This window comes from Copadichromis virginalis, linkage group LG16 (assembly GCF_057382275.1).
Source record: "Copadichromis virginalis isolate Kocher_CV1m ecotype Utaka linkage group LG16, C_Virginalis_male_GT1.1, whole genome shotgun sequence".
Classification (NCBI taxonomy): domain Eukaryota; kingdom Metazoa; phylum Chordata; class Actinopteri; order Cichliformes; family Cichlidae; genus Copadichromis; species Copadichromis virginalis.
The window spans coordinates 17,266,699-17,287,998 of NC_140633.1; the positions used below are offsets into that span (position 1 = coordinate 17,266,699).

Sequence of the window (21,300 nt, forward strand, 5' to 3'; positions counted from 1 at the left end):
TTCCTCTCCCTTTATCTCTAATTTGTCCGTTCTCGCTCTGTTTCTGCTGTGCCTAGCAAACACTATTGATCCAAATCACTTTGAGTTGAGGGCTTTCTGAAGCATGGAATTCCTAAATCATATTTGTGCTCATATTAGAGCAGTTCATCTGCTGCTATCTTCAGCCAGATAAAGAATATTACCTTTCATTTTGTTTGACTGTGTTCAAATTATATATTTTTTCTCTTTCTTCTCTTTCTTTCCCCCCTGTTTTTATGGGGGGGAATCTCCTTTCCCGAGCCCTGCGAATGCATGCAGGCGAATGCCCAGAGTCAACAGTTGGAATTGAATTAGGGTCCCGGCTCGCCAGGTCCATTGTCTGGGTAATTTGTCCTATAAGTGGCAAAATGAAAGCACTCTCCACGGTTCTCTGAGCACCTGCTGTTGTGTCACTCATCACTGCAGATACAGAAAGTGAGAAGGAGGGAGAGAGAAGTGTCTCAAAGATCACATGTTCAATTGCTGCGCCATTATCAACTCAGATGTCGCTGCAGCTTCTTTTTTTTTGTCAAGCATGTGTAACGACATCAGAATAATCCTCAGCTGCAAAGCAGGGGAAAGATCAAGTCTGAAAAATCTGTGTTGTTTACAACGCTTAATGACAAAATGGTCTTCCTGTGGAATTTTCAGTTGTGGTTCCAGCAGCTGAATTAAGGTGTATCTCGTATTCAAGCACGGTTGTGATGACTGGCTGCTCTCAGTCTTCTTCCATCTTCATTAGCTTGTACACATGTGTCGGGTTGCAGCTTGCTGAGGCGGAGCTAACGCTAAATATTTTGTTTATCGCTTGACTGTCGAATAAATAAAGACCCATACCTTACAGAGGCAACGATTTTCAGATAAAATATTAATCTGCAGCTGCGAAACAAAATTAGTAAAGCAATTCTCTTTGAAAGGTCGAGTTCTTTCAAATGCAAATATTCAGGTAAGTATCACGAGAGCTAAACCTTTTACCTTTACTGTAAATTACAGACCTCTTTTTTCTTTTTTGTAGCTCGCATTGTGTGGGAGTTAAGTTTGCTCGGGAGCTCTTTAGCAGGCTAAGAGATGCATTTATCTGCGTAATGAACTTTGGACGCTAGCTAACTTAATCCCAGTAATGCCTGCGAGAGTCAATTAGCGCAACTAGATTCAGTGCAGTATTTATCTGATAGAGCAGACCTGGCAACTACACACACCAGAACACACGCACCATATTGACCATCTTCATCTTATCTTTCAGCTAATGGGACCACAGGGCCCATCATCAACTCCGCTCTAAAATACAGTGTAAGGTTTTTTTTTCTTCTCTTTTTGAAAAGCCTGTGGGGAGTTTTGAAATTGAGTAGCTGTTGATTTGCAGCACTTACAAGTCTTTTAAGAGTTGATTTTACTCTCCCCTGATCATTTCAGTTTATAATGGTATAAGTGTGTTAACCTGGATTCCCCCTCAATCAGTGCTTGCAGGATATTATCAGCGTGGCACACAGGTGACAGCATATTACAAGACCTGTAACAGATACCTCTGGGATCTTCATCTCCCTTATGACAGGGTCTACTATGTGGAGCAGGAGCCTGCATAGAGAATAATAAATGACAGGATTTGAAAAGACGAGGCCGTTAGCAGGCACGGTCATGGTCTACATTGCCCTTTTTGTCTCTCCAGGGACAAGTGCAAGTGTGCGTGTGTGTGTGTCTTTGTGCTCGCTTGACTGCGTGTGTGCGCTCCAGCTGTGCTTTCACACAGACCTGCTTAACTTTTGCAACAGCGTCAGTGGTGGCTATTGTCTTGTAGCAGGCGGCACACTGTGGGTTACAGAGGTCTCTATCTGCCTGCTTCCTCATTTCTTATTCAGACCCACAGGGACAGAAGGGAGAGAGCGGAGTGGAGGGGAGGGGGTGAGAAAGGAGAGAGAGAAGGGTTTGCAAGGGGGCGGAGGAGGAGGATAACTGAGAGGCTGATGGAGACTAGGTGACAGGTTGGAATGGGCCATCAATAGATCCATCAGGCGGGTAATTTGGAGCGCGCTTAACATACATCAGTAGAGTCGTAGGAGCTGGTATCTGTCTTGTCGTGGAATCACAGTAAATAAGAGTTAAAGATGGTGTCAGGCTTGACCTGACTGACCTCCCTGCACACACACACACACACACACACACACACACACACACACACACACACACACACACCACTGACAGCACTGGAACAGAGCAGCATGGAGCACGACAAAGACATAACACTTAAATTAACATGTTCACATGCACTCTCACATACACACATTCAGACTTGCAAAAACATCCAATCTTAGCTTTAGAATAACACTCAGCATCTCATAAATAAAACTACTGACAACCGTGGTATAAAACAGCGGTGTTGTGCAAGAATATATTTGGTGGTCAGGGAGATCTGATAGCTGAGTGGTAAAGTGCATACCATCCCACATGAAGTCAGAGGTTCAAATGCTGGCTGGCTGCTCCGTCTGCCTCATGTTTACACTTCCTTTCGCTGTAAGTGTCTGATCAAGTCTTAAAATGCCTAAAATAAGCTTTTAGGCAATATTGCTTGAACTGAGTGAGTCCTTTTCATTTTGTGAAACTATATGACAGGCAAAATCTTAACTAGAAGAACAAACCCGCTCATTGACAAACAGGTTGGAGCGTCTCTCGATGACAGCTAGAAAACAAATGCTGCAGGTGCTTTGAAAACAGTGCATAGCACCAGAGGGCAGGCAGATGAGCCTCATCCCAGTGGAAGATGTGTCTCTCTCTTTGTGTAAACGTACACTTGTGTGTGTGTCAGGGTGTTACAGCGGAGCATGTGACTATAAAAGTGAAACACCTTAGGCTAAGTGCTGTTCCTGCCACTCACACTCCCCACTAACCTTTCGAACACACACCATCCAGCCTTATAGGTGTCATCTCACATTTGGGGGTGACTCAGGGGTGAAGCTTGATGACATTAAGAGATGACTCATATACCAGTTTTTACTATATAGACACTCCTGATCACTTTTAGTGTCATTTTAGTACTTTTTGGCTTTTCTATTTACACTGCCGCTGTTCATACTTTTGCTATACATCGGTCACTTTTGAACAAAATTGTCTCTAGGGCTTGATTTTATAGCTGTAACTCTTGTTTTGCCAAGAAGTGAAAAGTTAAAACCACAAGCCTCAGTCCACAAGGGATGATAAGTTTGACTAGTGTGAGCTTGTTGCGAGAAATATATTTCCAGATATAATTCACTGAAAGTACACACAGGAGGATTGGAAGCGAACCACCTGACATCACAGCTTATTGAAGTTTCACAGCCAAACTCTGCCAGAAGATCCACTGAAGTCAATCAACCAGGTGATCATGTTTGGCAGCATCTCAGATGTAGAGAGCTGGGCATTTGGTGAGCAGAAACCCCTTTTGGCTTTGAGTTTCTCTTAAGCTGGCAGGAATTTGCAGGCAAGCAGTCCTCCATGCTCACCAAGTGTGACTTGATCAAAAGTGAAATGATTAAGTCACATAATCTTACACCTTCATCAAAAAGAACTAGGTTGAAATACTTTATATATCTGAAGATACGTTAAGATTTTCCCTGCTTTTTCCTCTTGGTTCAGTCTTCAGCCACTGCTAAATACACGAATGCGAAGCACCTCATATGCTGTCAATCGACAATAAATGATTCACAACACATGAAGATATAAATGTACAATTCCACCATATATAAATTTTTATGTTAGAGAAACATCATATGTCCATGTCAGATTATGAATCTTTTAGCCAGCGCACAAAACACACAAAAATAACTTTTATAAGTCCAAATTTAAAGGAAAAAGTTGGAGAGCTAAGACTGACCATGCTGAATAGTACCTCTGTCTCCATTTAAGTGTTATCTCACAGAATCAAAGTCCAGCACAGCAGTAATACTCTGCTCATTTCATCCCTTTTTATCCTGTCACATTACAAACTCGCCCCGTGAGTATTTGATGGGCAGCTCTGCCTTTTCACTCTCTGTGAAAACTAAACTCTGGATCCGAGCAGCAGATCTCGGTCTAAATACAGAAATGAAAAAAATCATAACAGGACACGCTGGAATCCAGGAACCATTTATATGAGGTAATTTGACCGCATACAACAAACCTACCAAACAATGCTCTCAGAGTTACAGTGAGGCAACTGTATTAAAAAGCCACCACAATCATGTTATTTGGCCTGTGGCTGAACACAAACATGTTTTCTTTTCTTTTTTTTCCGTCCCCAGTATAACTGTGGTCATACTTTCCCTACACAATAAACCAAATTAGTGGCAGGAAAATCTGATCATGAGCGCTCATGTTTTTGCGCAGTTGGAGTTGTGAATAGAGTTGTGTAGTTATTGGACACAATCTGGACAGTTTGTATCTGTCAGGTGCACCTTTTTATCTGAAGTGTAAATGTATATGTTTATACCCTCTGTATGCCTCGTCTTGTAACCATAAATCAAAAGAGACATGCTCAAATAGTCAAATAGCGGAGCTATATTAAGGATTTTTTACATTTTGTGTACTTAGAATAAACTCACATTTATTTAAATGACACAAAAATCCCTCATAATATTAAAAATCTAACTTAGCCATTAACTATTCTGACTGGTCGAGTTTGTTGCCAGACACGGAGAAAGAATAAAACAACCACCGAAAAGTCATTCCTGCACGAGGGAAAACCCGAGCTCACGGATAAAAATTAAAAAAGGAACAAACGGTGTTGCTAAGTTGATTTTCTGCAATCCAGGTTTTCACTGTAGTGTGCTGATGAACACAAAGAAACATACACACAGCAACACAAACCAGAATGGAGCCACGGCTCTCTGTTCACCTTTTATTATTGAACTCGTTACAGTCCTCTTGGCCCTGCTTTAATTAAACCCTATTAGCTAGTCAAGGTTCACTGTACACTAATAATGTTACTCTGATACAATTTGGCCTCTGCTTTTAGCTTTAGGAGTGTGTAGCTACCTTAATCAAAATTGTCAGTTAAAATGAAACTACAGCTCAAGTAATTAAATTTAATTGGATCTTGTCACTTTTTATGCTGGCGGTGTTTTGATCCTTGTTGAGTGTTTGCTGCCCGCGCTTCATACTGAGCTTTATTAGTCTGTGTCCTCGACCTTGCCAGGACCGAATGCGCATAGACCCGGTTGAAGCTGGAAGTGCTTTGAACCTTGAACGCTGCATGAGTGCAAAAGAAACTGCTGTAATTTGGCATTAGATCATTAGTATTTCTAGGTAATATCTGGAATTGCTCCTGCCTGGTCTTGCACCAGGTTTCACTGCAGAGGAGTGGAAAACAGGTTAGAATAATTCTGTTATCAAGCACCTCAGAAGAAAAACACAGATCAGCTGTTTTATATAACAGAGGTGCTTTTCCTTGTTGAAAATTAGTGGTAAGGAGACGAATGCGTCTGCGCTGGATTTACTCATTATGAATCCAGCTTGTAAAGTTTGTACATAGATTTTCTTGATTGTGCTTGTAGTGGAAGATCAATCGCTTTCATGTTTAATTTTTTGTTTTACAGTATATTTTCACAAAACACTTGCCGTTTTCCTCGCAGCAATCAGATGTCTCTTGGAGGAGAAAACAATTCCTGCTGTCATCTCCTTACATTGCACCTAAAGTAGAGATAGCCTACAGCCTACAGAAAGCCAAAGGTGGAATAGCTTTCCTGGAACGCCGGGTTGGTGGCCAGATTTTTGTGTTGCCAGAGGAATGAAACGTCTAAATGGGGTGGTCAGGATGGGCTTGGCAGTGCTGGAGTGACCTCTCAACCTCCAGACTTAGGAGAATATGGGAGGAATTGAACGTGCGGGCGTTCTACCTAAGGCAGGAGCGGCAAATCTTTATTCACTGAGAGCTGCTTGCTGCTAAAGCACATTCTCTTTCAATCCATTAGAGCGCACCGTCCCCTTCCCCTTCATCACACAGTGCAGCCCTTAATTTGACAATGACAAAGAGCCACTTGCAGATTTTAAATTTCATAATTTTAATCTGTCAAGTCTGACATTTAATTAGTGGCTTCCTAACCTGTGTCTGCCTCGCTCTCTGAAGGGCACCGTTTGTTCTGAGAGCGCTGCGCAATCTCTCAGCAAAGGAGAAGAGAGAGTGGATTAATATATATGTACATTACCAGCTGCTGCAAAGACAATACAGAGAGGGAGGCCATTAGGGCCTAATACAGACAGATGAGGTTAATAATATTTGGGAAGTGTTGCTCTATTAAGCAGAGCACTGATTAAGACCTGAGTGGGATCCCCCCCTTCACGAGGCACTGATTGGGAGCCAGGCTGTCTTTTGTTCTCCTGCTCCCAGAAAGAGGAGAGAGGGAAAGGGTTGCAGAGGAAGAAAGGACAGGAACAATGTTGGCTGACTTTGTGTTCCTCCTGACAATGAGGACGGGTGTAATGAGAATCTTTACAGTCCTGGATGAAGGTTTATAGAAGTCCAACGCCCACTGATAACTTCATTACAACTACTGAGCAAACAGATGGAGCCAGCTTTGGGAATCTTTCTGGTTTGAGGGAAGAGCTCCGTGATTGCTTTCAGTCTGCACTTGATTTCTTTTCTTAGTCACCGCTACATAATGTTGCCAGACTGACCTCATTAATTTATTCCCCTCATTATGTAGCTTGAAGTGTGGAGATTTGGCCCCTGGTTGAAGTTTGAAATTCCTTCTCCAAAAAAGAGAGAGAAAGAAGCAGGTTCTGTGTAACACTATTTCACACAGACAGCTCTGCTGGAGCCACTATTGATTTTCAAATCAATAGAAAGTGAAGGGAGATGGGGTGGAAATGGCTTGGAATTGGGCTAGCAGGGAAAATGTCAGGAGCTCCAGGTGTGGGTATAGCATACGTGTTTTTTTTTTTCTTTTTTTGACGCATGTCAGTGTTTAACTTTTATTATCAGAAGCCTTTTTTTCATGAATTCAATTCTTCGCAGAATTTTTGAAAACTCAACTTATCTTTTGTTTTCTCAGCCATTCATTAAGACAGAAAAAAGAGTAACGTGGCGAAGCTGCCGTTCACCATTAAACTAATAAACGAAGAGGCGGATCAATAAATACTGACTGTGTTTTCAAACTCTTTCTAATTACTCACCATTGCCTATTGTGTTCTTATTGAATTGTCTCTCTGGCAACAGGCCCTTCTGCACCTTCCAACACGCAGCGAGTGCTGTTGAGACAGCAGGAGACAAAGGACGGGGAGGAGGGGGTCCGACTCGGTTGATGCAGTGGTGAGACGGCGAGAGGAGTGAGGACGTCTTCCTGGGGCCCACTAGTGGTTGCTCCTTGCCTCTGCTGCTTCATCTGAGGGGCAGAGCAGATGACAACCATGAGGAGAGGAGAAAGATTAAAGATTCAGGGATAGAGAGAGAGAGAAAGATAACCTCAGCCTTTTCTCTCTGGACTTGGACGATGCTCACACCACAGGGAGGAGAGATAATAACGAAAAAGACAGACCCACCTGTTTAAGCGCTGTAAATCATGTGTGTGTCTGCGTGAATGAATGCATGTCTGTACTGCTCAGTGTGTAAATCACTGCTTGGTCTAATTGGTGCCTAATAATACTCATTTCCTGTGTAGATGAAGAACAATGTATTGGGGGGCATATGGGGTCCGTCTGGAGCTTCACACACCAGTGGCGTGCAAGACTGGAAGTTTTCGTATGGCTTAGATACCGAGCAAGGACAGGCCCGGTGTTGCCGATACCAATACCATAGTTTTAACTTATACAGCAGCTTATGTAGTGTGTCTGCAGTGTGTCTGAACACATTTTAATGACCACCGTGATTCACTGTGATTTTTACTTTCCACAATTAATACTACCAACTATACCAAAAAACACCTTTCAGCTTTTCATGTCTTTTGAAACTGGATTTTTTTGGAAAGTTGGAGTGTAAATGCGCCTGTCTCTCAAGTACTTTGGGTCAACTTTGTTAAATGTGCTTCAAATAAAGTAGACGTAGAAACAAAGTATCGATTATCTGTTGGGCTAATATCAATCTGATACCAGAACCAATGTTGATGCTATCAATATTTGGATCTTTGTACCTCGGTGTACCCTGCAGTTCATGTGCAACTTTGTGTGTGTGCGTGTGCAAAATTAAGTACGTGTGTCTGTTTGTGTTCGACTTGATCACCGCTTTCCCTTGACAGTGCTCATAGAGAGAATTAGAGAGCTGGTGAGATAATCAGATGAATAAAAAGCAGCCGGTAGCTCATTACAAACCCTATTATTCATTAATTAACATTATTAAAACGTCTAATAGACCGCGGCACTCCTCCCAAGCCCCCCTGCCTCTTTTCAACTAGGTCCCTGCTCCGCGGTCCCTCCCGTTTCTCAACATGAAAAGAATAGCACATCAAACGAGGCCTGGTTTCAATGTGTTGGGGATTTGCAGGTGTAGAATCGCACACACACTGCGCAGGGGATCCGCTCGTCGGTCGCGCCGCGCTCCATAGTCTTCCACTTCGGCCTCACTGTGACACACGCCGCTCACCCGTGCCATAACAAACTCCTCATTAGGAGTGGGGAGAGAACTGGGCCGCATGCTCCCTAATTAGGTCCCCCATCTAAAACTTTCAGTCTTCTCTTCATCCCTCATCCTCCCTCCCTCCATGTCCCTGCATCACAGGGAAAAAGACTGCTGACATTTATGGAAGGCTGTTTAATCAGCTGTATATGCAGGGTTATAAAGGAAAGTTTAGGCCTGTGATATGTGCATACAAAGGAAATATATTTCTTTAGCACTCTAAAGAGGTTGAGCTGTGGCAACTGTCAAAACATGTTGCGACCTATGAAAAGTCTTTAGTTTTATCCAGAACTAAGCTACATTTCTCCCCCCCCCTCACCCATTTTTCCCCGTCTCAGTTTGTAGTTCATGCATTAAAATACACAAATTCATCCACGAGATGCACAAATGCGGCCGATTAATTTGGTTACATTGCAGAGACCAATATTCAACTCTGAGGATAATATCTATCAAAAGTTTTTAATTGTGTTCAGTGAGAACCAAATATATTAAACATGCATAATATATACATAGATATGTGTGCGTGCAGCAAGATGGGGAGAATTTCTGTCCCCAAAAATGTAATGATTATCATGCATATTCAAATGTCCAAACAATACACCTTAGTTAAACATTAATATCATAATTTAGATACAATCCGTTTAATGTGTCCAGGAAAAGAAGTATTATTCCTCATTTTGTTCTCATTATTTTCAAATAAACAGGACACTATGTGCGGAAAACAGGGAGCGAACAGACAAATGATGAATATGTAGAAACTCTTGGAGATATTAGTGGGCTTTAAACTACATCCTCTGATTACTTTTCTGCTTTTAAATACTTGATGTTCCAGTTGTACTATGACCTTAAACAAGATTTTATTGGAACACAATATCCATAACATTAGGGGAGTCTTTTATCATGCTGAGAGGGACACCGCCTCCTTGTATCCTTAGTGGAGACTTTGCACATTAAATTACATTAATATTTCTATTTGTGGCGCCATATTCACATGTAACGCAATACACCACATGTATATTGTATAACACTAAACACAAATATTTTCTCTTGGGAGATTTGATACTATAATACTTTTTTTTTTTAACTGAATTAATTTCTGAAACACGGGCTCAGACGTGCGTATACATATATGGACGTATACACAGCAAGTCAGAGAGAGAGAGAGAAAAGAAATGTTGGTGTTTGTGGGAAAATGATTTCCTTTATCAAAGCAACTTTCAAATTATTGGCCTTATATTAGCATGGCGACCGCTTTCCCGCTCCTAATCTCTTGTGCTTTCTTCTCACTCTCTTCCCCTCGCGCATGCTGAGTGATGCTTCCTGACAAGTAAATCAGAAAAGAGGTGGCATTTCCCCACGCCGCTGAAGAGCCAGCATCCTTCTCTTTCCTCCCTTCCCTCTCCTTCTTCCTCCTCTCCTCTCCTGATTAAATCTGCTGCTCCCTGTAGGATTATTAGGATTCTAATTCAATCTGAATTTCAGGAACTTGTTTGCTTGGTTACCTGTCACAGCGTATCAGCTTGTCATATTAGTGGTGATCGTTGGCTCTACCTAATCTGCTTTAAACAATTTCATTGGGTGCTGGTCTATAAATCATTCCGTAATGGGATTGACATGCGCGGGCTTAGCTAGGTAAACAAATCAGCTTTGTTTTATGTTAGGCAGCAATGAACTTGGCTTTATCAACTTCCCATCGATTCACACACACCACAAGGTCAAAATCTCTCTGGCTGCTCATCGGGGAAGGGGGGGTGGGGGTGGTTAGTAGGGGTCAGCACTTCAGCAATTAGAATATGTATCAAATAGAAGCAGAGGAGCCCATCGCATCCTGCTACCGCTGTTGCCTTTCTCCAAAGTGTTAATTTATTTCTTATCAAAGTAAAGGCATTTCAAAGTAAAGCTTCGCAGCATTGGAGGGGAAGTTCTCTTTATGGGGATTTAAAAGAGAAAATAAAATGAGTTTGTAGTTTATTGACGGGAAGTCCCAAAGGCTGCTTAAAAACTCATTAACTTTCAAAACTAATTCAGACGTGTTGATTAACATCTAAGGGTTTGATTTATTTATTTATTTATTCCTTGCAAAAGATGGAGGAATTTTTTTCTAGGGCCAGTGTTTTTGCTGACATGCTGTAGTAAAAGTCCTCATTTTGACCCGCTTAGAAAAAGTTGATTCAAATAGAACTTTTCCTAATCATATCACAGTCTCAGCTAGGCTTATTTTGGCAGCACTTTGAAACTATATGCTGTTTCAAATTTCACATAAGTGGGATTTTTCTGTTCCAAAATATCTTAACCTTCGCAAACTACTGTGTCACAAAATCAAACAGCTGATTCTGGTTAAGTATTCAAATGCATAGAAACTGTTGTATTATTATTTTTTAGGCAGCTCAAGAAACATGACAGAGGTAACCAGCGCTGCACATTTGGTATGAGGGACTTTGGCAGGAGCATGCTGTGAAGTCTGCAGGAAATGGGTAGCATGAACCATGTCTTTTGGAGAGCGCCCCAAGTGCTCTGACCAGTACAAAGACAATTACAGATATGAGGCAGAGTTAAGGAATTCTCCAAATGTCCTTAAGAATAAAGGCATATAAATAGAGGGATTTGACTTCTTGTTGCTTCTCTGCTTGTTGCAGACAGAAAGCAAGAGAAAAGGAATATAGGGGGGAGAACAAATTTCACTGAGCTGACCTGTTCAGCAGCATGTCATGGGATCTTTTCACACCAATACATCTCTCTAATGCAGGCAATTTCCTGCAGCTTTTCACCCTAAGAGGGGGATTTGACCTCTGTGGCTAATGCTTAAAACAAATTCGAATGTTTGCCAATAAGGAGGGATTAAGTCTGCCAGAAAAGGTGGGAGAGAATGGGAATGTCCTCTTTGCCATTAACAAACATGCATTTATGCATGTGTGTTAGACAGAAGCGCATCTATCTAAAAATATATTTTCAGTCAAATACAATACATGCATGTAAAAAAGACGCATTTACCATAAGTCTCCAGTGTCAACACGACTGCTCTTAGAATCAAGGGATCGGGGCAGCTAAGAGGTTGCAGGGCATGTTTTGAATGCACATAAATGGATGATATAGTCTGTCAGGTTAGTGGAAAAGTGGGGGAACTTGGATGAATACACATCTGCCAAAGTGGTTGACAAGTCATCTGGAGTAAACACAGACGTGTCAAAACCCGTGCATTGAAATTTTGGGGAAAAGCCTTTTGTGTTTTGATATTTGTGTGCAACATTTTAGAGAGGGTAAACTTTCACCACTTGAAAACCCTCCAAATCATAGCTGGCACGTTGAGGATAATCTTTCCAATTACCCACGTCTCTGTTTCTGAGTGTCTTAGGCTATTAGCCTTGTGATTCCTCTGCATCCAAAGCTATGTGCCGCTGTTGACAATGAGAGGTAAACAAGAAGGGGGGGGGGGCGACTCACCAAATCCTCCAGAGGCCTGGAGGGGAAGCCACACAGCCCAAACTCCTTTCACTGTGAAAAAGCAGCTTCCTTTAAGGTTGTGCTCAGGAGAGACTGACAGCAATTACAGCTTTCTCTCCCCCCACCCTCCACCCCACCCCAGCCATCTCTAGCTAGGAGAGAACCACATGATGGGAAACCACGAGAAAGGAAAACCTCCCCTCCTCCGCTGTCTTACTTTCTCAGAAAGAGACATTTACCTCCACCTCTCGGTGAGGTGATGATTGTTTACTTTGAGTGATGTGCTATTATGACAGTTCAACAAATCACTGTTACATAGTTTTGTGGCAAATAGTGGAATTTTAGAGTAATCCCATGTAAATTATTAATCCTTTCAGGGGGAAGTTGCAACACAGAGGCATACAGCACATCTCATACACACTCCACCCTGACAGTTGCACTGCTGTGCCAAAACGTTTGACAGCCTGCACTACTTTAGATTTGTTAAGAAGACAGTGGGGCTGAGTGTGAGCCCGATTCAAAAGCTGATCTGAGATCATTGCTGCGTGCCGTGTGCACTATTGTTGGCTGGATTGCATGGCATTAAAACAGGGGAAAGTATTTTGTTTTTTTTATTTGTACAACGAATGTTTCATTTACACAGTGTACATCACCATGAGCCTCGTACAAACTCCAGCAAATAATCTCCCAGTGTATCATATATCATGTGTCTTTACAATCTCAGAGATGGTTACTTTGACACTTTTATTGGTCAGAGAACATTGAGAGTCCATGAAAGATGATATGAGAAACAAGGTAACGGAACAGTATAAGAATGACTCACTGACAGCTCACAACCATTTTAAAACTAGAAATAGATCCACAGTAACTGCTGAGATGTATTTGCCTCTATTTTTCTCCACTTGCCTCCTTCGTCCCTGTCTATGCCTCCTCCCCTCCTTTTGGTGGTCAGTGCAAGGATCACGAGGTGAAGAAGAATCAGAGTGGTACACATATTACTCTCTGTCTCTTTCCATTCTTTTCTGCCGGTGGTTGACAGGGCCTGTCTGGTCTAACCCGGGTGGAAAGTGACTCTAATTGTCATCTCAACAGACAAGATTCTGCAGCCATCCTGGAGGCATGGGCAAAATATACTTAGCTACTTTATCATTTAGACAGAACCCAACCATCGAGGCACCCTATTGACATAGACTTTTATGCAAAGATAGACTTTTTGAATTGGCAGGTCACGTCACCCACTCCTTAGCATGCATACATAATGAGAATAAAACCTTTTTACGTCCTGGCTGAGACACAAGCATCTGACAGGTAGGGTTTGGGAGTTCAAGGCAATGTATATATTCCCTGCCTCTTCTCGTGGACCTGGGCTGGTTATAGAAGATTGTGTTAGCTCAGAGTAGAGAATTTTACCAAATGTTCAGTGCTCGATAGCATTAGTCTGAGCCTGACGTTGCATTGTCTCAACAGTCCTCTCCCAATGGAAGCTATCAGGCTGGAATGTATATGCAACTATAGGAAACATTTTGAGCAAAATAAAATAAAATTAAAACATATAAATTAATAATTATATCCAAAGATGAAGCTGTTAGTGTTAGCTATGGCCAGTGTGTTGGCTTAGCATGTTAGCATGCCACTGGCATTCAAAAGCAACGTTATTAGCTATGGCCAGCATCTTGGCTTAGCATGTTAGCATGCAATTAGCAATCAAAAGGAACATCATTGGCAATGGCTAGTGTGTTGGCTTAGCATGTTAGCATACCATTAACAGTCAAAAGGAGCATCATTAGCTATGGTCATTATCTTGGCTTAACATATTAGCATGCCACTAGCACTCAAAAGCAACATCTCATGGACACCTTGAATGCTCATAACCTAGCATTTCAAATATTTTACTCAAGAACCAAAAAACATAACCTTCCTTTGGTGCTACAGGAAAAAACAGACAGCCACCATAGCCATCCTATGCGAACCACGAATTTGTGTACACAACTGTCATGGACAATTGCTGCTAACATGCCTTGGACTCCTTATGTCACATATCAAACCCACAAAATGTTACAGATTATCCTTGTTTCAGTTCCCTTTTCAAACTAGCTTTGTTTCCTTTATTTTGCTCCCTTTCCTACAGGCTTCAGCTGTTGCCCCCCACCCCAAAAGGTGAAATTACCCAGCTTTTGTATGAGGCACAGTCAGCCTTTGAATGTTGCCTGTGAATGCCTGTGGGCCTATAAATGTGCTATGCGAGGGAAAGAGAAAGTTAAGCTGTCCTATTGAATTGATTGAACATTCATGAAACTAAAGTGTGCCCTCCCTCACACCCCCACCCCCTTCTCACATGTGGAAATGACTTCCAGACATCTCCAACGTCCCGTATGGAACACAGCCGTGAGGATCCCTACCTTACAGTCAGGTGCTGAGCTGTTGCCCTGAAGGCACGATTCAATTGTTAAATCTCTTATGAATAGAACAGGAGGGTTCATTTTACCGCTTACAACCTTCCACGTTCATGTTTTGACTTTGTTGGTTTAATTGCACAATTATTTTACACACTATCTTATTTTGTAATCATGTTCTGCCTTGCTGCTTTTAGTTACATAAAGAAGAAAAAAAAGTAAGTCTAAAGAAAAAAGAGCTTTGTAACATTTTAAGTTTTCAGTTCCTCAGTTTAAAAACTCAGTGTCCTCAATGTTTGGCAATCATTTTGAAATGTTACAGGCATACATTATATTGACTGATTCCACTTTTATGGGGCTCTCTCCATTGCACTTTCATTATTTAATCAAAATGCCTTATTGCTTTTGCCCGACAATACACTTAAACCGAATGAATTCCAAGGAGTTCTCATTTTATGTCAGTGCCTGTATATCGTCAGCCTCAAAGATGGCAATATTGAAAGCAATTTTCTGTGTATTTAGGGGCGAGTCAAACAATTTCTGGAAAGAGAACTAATCAAAATGCATCAACCATAATCAATAAAAGTGAGATAAGTTGGATGATAAGACTATGATGATGAATTATACCCATTTTGCTTTCTCCAATACTGTGGGAGTTGTGTGTGTGAGAATCCGCACGCGTGCTGTCAGATGAGCGCGTGTCATCGCCGTGCATCATATCACCAAAGAGCCCCTATGTATCCCACCAACAGGCCGCATCATACCCCTCTATTAAACCATCCGACACCCAAAGGTTGCAGTCACAACCACAAAACAACAACAGCTCAGACAGCTGTGAGACCTAATCATTATTTGGCAGAAGTAGCGAAATCATGTCAGAGTAAGCCCTAAACATCTCGCTTCCCAGTCACATTTGAATCATCTGCAATTAGTTTTGTTTTAATAACACTCACAATTAAAGGTCCTCCGGTTTGCATAATTCATGACACGGCAGCGCCGATGTCAGAAATCAAATGCAACAAATTAGAAATAACAAGTTTGAGACAGTGTGATTCAATTAAGATCCGGGGAAACATTGGGCCATGCATAATTGAGGGGCCGGCAAGGCAAGACTCATGTCAGGCCTGTCAGCCCCGCTGCAGCTATTGGATTTGGCCTGTCACACACACTCAAATCAAGCCTGTAAAAATTACAGGTTACATTGATTTCTTGATTTTATTTGCGAATGCTTGTGAGTGGGAGAGCTCGTGCATGCGCGCGTGTGCGCACATACGCTTACATGTGTGTATAATTGTTTGTGCATGCACTGCGTGTGGGTGTGCTCACATGTGCTTGTCTCTGAGAGTGAGATATAAATCAGGTGTGGGAGACCATCCAGGGGTTGAGAGCCGAAGCCACATCTGGAGCTGCAAGTTAGAGCCGGCTGAGCCCTTTAGATGTTGAGCGGAGCTCCGGCAAGCTGTGGGCACACGCGCGCGTCTTGCAAACCGCATGATCATCGCCAATTATTACAGTTATGTTTATAGTAAAATCATCAGAACTAGCACTTCCATTCAACTCTGCTGCAGCTTACAAAATGTGTGCCTTTTGGACCCAATTGTGTACACGCATGTGTGAGTACAGTCTTGTGCGTGCAGTCTCTGGATACAGCATGTTTGAGGCTTTGAAGGTACCTTGCATACTGTGCCAAGATGCAGATGCTGTGTTTATTCACCACATTACGCATCAGCTGCAATAACAAATAAATACACAGTGGCTCACAGAGGAGATGACAAAAGTTAGTGCAGCAGAGATATGGATGTGTATGAAAGTGCATTCTTTACTCTGTGTGTGAGTTCGTCATAACACACATGGATATTAATATAATCTGGGAGTTATTATGTTTTGACTTAAAGTTAACTTTGGCCATTTCACTAACATCAGGACACATCTAAGGACAGCACAAGCCTAGGTATGCAGCAATCTTATTTTGGCTAGATTTCCCTCTCCGTAGGCACTTAAGCAGAGAAAGAGAGCAAGTGTTGGGCATTAAATGAGCTCTCAGTTATGAAACACTTACGGGGTTTTAATTATCAGGGATTGTTGAAAGCAAAGGAAATAGAAAACAAAAATTCTTCTTTGTGAGTTTAAAAACATGCTGCTTATTTAATTAAACGATAGCACCCACAGCTCATAAAGACCTCAGAGTTAATAAGATTTCCTAAGGACACCCACATTAACACAGGCTGCTATAATCAGCGTTCTCGATGTGGCGTTTGGCAAAGTTGGGGGGGGGGGGGGGGGGGGGGTGCAGTCGGTGCCACAAAGCAAGAGCTTTATGTGCACGCTTGTGGTAATTTTCAAAAGTGTCACTGATGTCACACTTCATTTTAAGATATCAATATTGCCATCTAAAAAGGGACCAAATCAAAACCACAATTAGCATGTCTTCCAAAGCACTTCCTGCAAGAAGTATTTTCAGATTTGGATCTTGCTGAAAGGCCGCTGCTGCAGGAAGGAAACATGTGTTAGTAAACTACCAGATGCAGCCACACGTTACTTTCAGAGTCAGTAATTTCTGACTGAATAATCACTAATGACTGAGGACCAATAGCTCCCCGAAGCATCATCTTAATCTGTCTTGTGACTGGCTAATTGTAGCCAGACACACTAACCTCCCTGTGGCCTGTGGCCTGGCTCTAACCCTGGCACTTCTTTTTCTCCATTTCGGCCTCTTGCTTTTCTTTTCTCGTTCTGTTTTATCAGCCTTTGCTAAGTTGACCCACTCCTGCTTTCTCTCTTTCTCTCCTTCTCTCCCTTTCGTTTTTGCTTCATCCCACTCCCGCCGACTTTCCTCAGCTCCGACGACATATGGGAAACTTTTCCAGGGTGATTGCTCCAATCTGATTAAGGCAAGCTGTATAACTGCCATTTATCGCCGCTGCTGCTGCGAACCAGCAAGCAGCTCTGAGCTGGCCGTTCTCAGTCCAGACTTATCCATTAGATCCTGTTCAGGCTCCTCCAATTGTTCTAACTGCCAAGACTGTACCATGAATCAAAACCCCTGGCAGACATACAGATCTCTCTCTGATCGCACAGTTCAAAATAATGCCATGCCCACTTAAAGCTAGAGTGGTTGGCGCTCAGTTAATTTAAAGTCCAAGGGAAACAGGGCTGGATATGGAGGAAAGGAGTGCTAAAAAAGGAGGGAAAAAAAACTTACCATTACATTAATGCAGTTGGTTTGGGTTCAACAAAAGGGGGACTTGGCCTGAGGAGCTGAGCGGAGAGGGTTATTACAGCATTTAGCCATCTCCAGACACAGGAGAGAAATGAGCCTTGTGGCCTTTGTGTTATCTAATCTCGTTTGCATTTCCTTTCAGCATCATGAAAGAGAAATGCAATAGGGTCCTGATTGTGTTTGTTTGGTGAAATTCTCATTTAGGGCTGCTGTGGCTATGTGCCTCCACCAATAATTCTCTCCTGGCTGTATTTGTGTGTGTTTACTAGCCTTATGGCGGTGCGTATAAGTCTGTGGAGCGCTTTGAGACGATAAGAAAACAGTAGCTTTACAACAGTAGCTTTAAAACTACATGTAAGCTGAAAAATGAAGGTGAATTTATGCAGTATCACCACTTGGTTATCTGACATCCGCGCAGCTCGGTTCATATTTCAGAGTGATTGACTAGAGGAAGAAAAGCACGTGCCCGATGACAAAAGAGACGGGAAACGGACATAGAGTGGATTTGACATGATGAGTGCCAATGCCCCCATTGATCAGTACCATTGACATCCCTTCTAGAACCCTGCAAGGTGGGTTTGGAGTAGGCAGGAAGCTGAAGGTTACAGCTCGCTGTCACAGCACTGTCCAATCACATTACACATCATAATGTCTGAGAATCTGCGTGCCTTCCATGCATGATGGACAGATGACAATCATCCCTCCCTCTATTGTTTCTTCCAGTCGCCTCATCTCTGGGATACGTGTCTGAGATGTTGTTCCCATTTATATCTTTAAAAAAGTGTCAAACTGTATTCAAGGTAAAAGTGTCGAGCTGTAATATCTTTGGTATCAAAACTTTCACCAACTTAATGAAGATTAATAGCTGTATTTTGCTCACTTTTTGGCTCTGAATTTGCACAGAGCTGGTAATTTATAGCCAGAGGTCGGACCGGGAAGGTGCTCTCACCAGTGGCCAATGGGCTCTTTGTGTTTATGATGAGGGGAGAGGATGGAAAGGTGATTTAGGCAGACAGCAGGTCTGCTTCTTTTCAGAGCAAACCTCCAGCAGACAGGCCATTAACAGAGGTGACAGAGAAAAACAGTGGCAATCGCTTTGATTCTGATTTACACCACTGCTGAAAAACCCAAACAAATTAGAGGAACAAAATAATACACAGGGAGAAATAAATCACATTAATGATTAGGCTTTGAACGACAGTCGGACATGAAAGCGAGTGGCGGCGGGGGCATCTGGAGGAGAAGATGGCAGATTATGAGATGATATTAGGAGCTGTCTTCAGAGAAAGCCTGAGAACAATCAGGCGCCAGCAGTAACGAGGAGAAATTCTTTGTTCTTCTCTCCACTCAGTAACTAACATGTTGTTATTCAAGTCAACAGCCACTAGAACCTCGTTAGTAGGCCAAGCAGCTTACTGCTCATTAGCCGACAAAGGAATGATATTCATTGACAAAAAATGCAGCTTGTGGAGCTTTTTGGCAATATGTAGAGTACAAGAAAATGGCACATGTAAAATGACACAGAACATAGAGCCTGGACTCAAACTACGAGGATTCTTTTATATATCGGACATGCAGTAAAATACTGCATTTGTCCTCTATCAGTGAATAATTGGAGATATATCAATAATTCTAATGAGCATTTCATTAAAACAAAGCCAAAATTACACACACACAGAGCTTGTGTTGTACATTAAATTTATTGTTATGTTAATATTTTTCTTAAATTGAACATTGTTGAAGGTTTGCAAGTAATTGCTCGGTAATCTATAAATGCAGACAGATTACATGTTGCATAAAGTCTGAATGAGACTCGACTCGACTGGATGTATTCTGGTTACATTTCTACAGAACAGGAAATGTAATAGTTAAATATACATTTCTGTCCGTGTAGACAGCAACAGATATGATATGATTTTCAACAGTTTATCATAGTTAATTGACCCCATTTAATTGTAGGCTGTCAGCTGGCAGACTCAGACGATCTCATTTTGCAGCAAAAATAATAACTGAAGTGAGATAAATTCATCTTACAGATATTACAGATATAAAACATATATCGACAAAGTTTCACTTTGAGCACATAATTTGCAGTTTGCACTTGTTATTATGATAATCAGCATATTACAAAATTACAAATTGCACTAATATTGTATCATGCATGAAGTATTGTGATAATATTCTATCATGCTGTGTTTTGACATTCCCACCACTAACATCCATCTATCTCTGTCTCCATAGTGTCCAAGATAAGATGTGCGTATGTTAAGCACCTTTGCTTAGGAGGCTTCCTGTGGGCACTGTAGTTAGATCCCTGAACCATGTTAACTGGCTCCCTCTGATGTGGGAGAGCAGCAACTCTACAATAAGCCAATCCTGAATAACCAAACTCCTGTCACGTACCACAGGCTTGATTTGTTCCTGTGGGGCCATCACCTGCAGGAGGAGGCTTGGTGTTCTGATGCTTTGTGGGCTGGGTGGCAGTCAAAGGCAGACGCCATGGTGTCCAATCCCTTAGATGTGGCACTCTCATTTCAATTTTATGATCAAATATACAAGATTTAAATCTATTGACGGATATGCCATGTATGATATACTGGCATAAAACTGTCATTGTAATAACTTTATTTTCACTCTCACTGTGTTTATAGGAAGGTATTAAAATTTTAAACAGGGACAAAAATGACATGAGCAAAAGATTTACAGAGTGTTATTGAGAGCAAGCGAGCAAACACTTGTTTTTAAGGAGTAATTTGGAGTTGAAATATATTTGCTAAATATAAAATCTCCACTGTGTTCTCTCCTGCCTTCAGGTGTCTGTCTAAGTGGGTCGTCATTACAACGGACTCATTTTAAATGAAACAGATATGATCTCCTGGTAAATGGACTGACTTTTTCAAGTCTTATTGACCACTTAAAGTGCATTACAGCAGAGGACTGAATCACTGACCCTCCAATTAGCGGAAGACCTCCTGAGCCACTGTTATTATAATTAATGTAATTATAACAAATTACAGAAATAGTGCTAAGCGATGATGACCACAAGGAACAACCAAAAGGGACAGAAAAAGCTGCAGTGGCATCAGTGCTGGGAGGAGAAGTAAAGTGCTTCAATCAGAAAAGTAACAGATGCCTCATCAGAAAGTTGGGGCTGTGCTGCTCAGAGCAACATCTGACCTGCTGATAGACTGCTGCTGCTGTAAATGCTGTGTGCTGCTAAATGAACTGGTCCAGGCATAGCAGTTCACTGCACTGTGGTCCCACTGTGAATTCCAGATGACAGCACTAATGGATGATCCCGGGGTGCAATCATCTCTATCCCTGCTGCCCTGTTCAGCAGATGGGCTGTAATTCCAATTCAGACCTCTGAGGCTGAGAGCTCCTTAATTCAGACATGCAAAAGTCATTAAACTTCTTACATATATACTCCTGCTGGAGACCTATGATTATATAATTTCAATTGATGTAAGGAAAAAGAGCCGTCCTCCAAATACTTTCCTACAATTACATTTGACAGTTGGTCTGGAGGATTAAACCTAAGATCATGTTTGCCTCCATCTGTGTATCTATACTACTGTATGAGTATGTTCGTTTACAGTCGCTGGAACAACCGTGTTAACACAATTAACCGCAACATCACAGAATAGCCCAGCAGCACATAACCACTAGCAAGA

The 21,300-nt window shown here is 41.9% G+C and overlaps 1 long non-coding RNA gene across 1 annotated transcript in view; it reads right to left on the reverse strand.

The window, feature by feature from the left end:
* LOC146690523 (uncharacterized) overlaps positions 1–21,300 on the reverse strand; it is a 71,020-nt gene that overhangs the window by 40,779 nt on the left and 8,941 nt on the right. Inside the window, exon 3 of the long non-coding RNA XR_014915819.1 lies at positions 7,138–7,346. This is a non-coding gene — a long non-coding RNA (uncharacterized LOC146690523). The remainder of the gene's footprint in view (positions 1–7,137; positions 7,347–21,300) is intronic.